Source organism: Lactuca sativa, chromosome 5, assembly GCF_002870075.4.
Source record: "Lactuca sativa cultivar Salinas chromosome 5, Lsat_Salinas_v11, whole genome shotgun sequence".
Classification (NCBI taxonomy): Eukaryota; Viridiplantae; Streptophyta; class Magnoliopsida; order Asterales; family Asteraceae; genus Lactuca; species Lactuca sativa.
In genome coordinates this window covers 65,204,870-65,206,124 of record NC_056627.2, presented here as the reverse complement: position 1 = coordinate 65,206,124, position 1,255 = coordinate 65,204,870, and the positions used below count along the sequence as shown (strand labels likewise).

At 31.1% G+C, this 1,255-nt stretch overlaps 1 long non-coding RNA gene across 1 annotated transcript; it reads left to right on the top strand.

The window, feature by feature from the left end:
• The first annotated feature begins 476 nt into the window (after nucleotides 1-476).
• Nucleotides 477-838, top strand: LOC128134089 (uncharacterized). The gene is made up of 3 exons (XR_008232410.1): nucleotides 477-540; nucleotides 614-646; nucleotides 742-838. It is a non-coding gene; the product is annotated as an uncharacterized LOC128134089 (long non-coding RNA).
• Nucleotides 839-1,255: the final 417 nt, after the last annotated feature.

Genomic DNA, 1,255 nt, shown 5'->3' with positions numbered 1-1,255 from the left:
GGGAGCACTGAACCAACAACTTTATTGTATGATACTTTGGATCATTTTGACAGGAGGAATGCAAAGGTAGGGTGTCACTTTGATCTTTGAATTAGACTTTACATTTCTTTCTTTCCTTCTAACTTCCAATATCAATTTATTCCATTCCAGGTTGATGAAAATTTGAGGCTGATAAAAACATCGTTGCCTGAGGTTGTTGAAGTCTGTGTAGATGCTGCAAGACATGAGTTTGATCATTTTGACAGGAGGAATGCAAAGGTAGGGTGTCATGTGCTCCTCACACTCACAGCCCACCTTCAAGAAAATCACGACCTAAAGATGTACGTCATTCCCATTCTCTTTTCATGATCAAATGACCTTTTTACCCCTGTTTATGCACACACAGTTGATAGATAACCAACATGCTGAATTATTAAACCACTTATAGCTTTTTAATCCTTTTATATAAAACTAACATTATATATTTATATATTTCTTTTCATTTCACCTTTATTAGCATTCAACTTATGAGGAGCCTGTTACAGAAATATTAGATGACTGGTAAATTTTTCCATTTATTTATTTTTATATATTTTATAATCTGAGACATTTGATGTAATTTTTTTGTTTTCAGTATGCAAGATGTTATAGTCTACTACCCTTCAAGGTAAACTACACAATCTCCTCTATCAAAATTACATATTTATCACTTTACATATTTCCATTTATTTACCATTTTACCCTTGGATTGTGAGCTTTCAGGGATGACCATGATTCAGTTGCAGTTATTTATAGAGAGATGACCATGATTTAGTTGAGCTCTCTTGGACTACATGATAGAAAATCAATTTTTAATAACATTAAATGGTATAATATATATATATATATATATATATGTATGTATGTATGTATAATGTTTTTGTAGGTTTGTGAAAGAAGAGTGTAGGTATCTAAAAAATTCAGAAGAGAATTTAAATCTCCAAATCACAGATAAAATTTGGGAAAATCTTGATAGTAGAATGGATGATAGAAGAATTTCGGTAAATATTTTTTGTTTCTGTTTATTTAATAGTATGTTTTAAATTTAAATCTCCATTAGTGAGTGTTTTATTACTTTTTTATCATAACATTATAACTGTGGTAAACAACTTATAAGCCTTAGAATTTTAAACCCCAGGGTTATAGAAATGAGGCAAGTGACTGCTGAAGAGGGAGAGGAAATAAGGAGCATATTAAAAGTCATTGCAGCCATTGGAAAGTTCCGGTATGCTTCAAA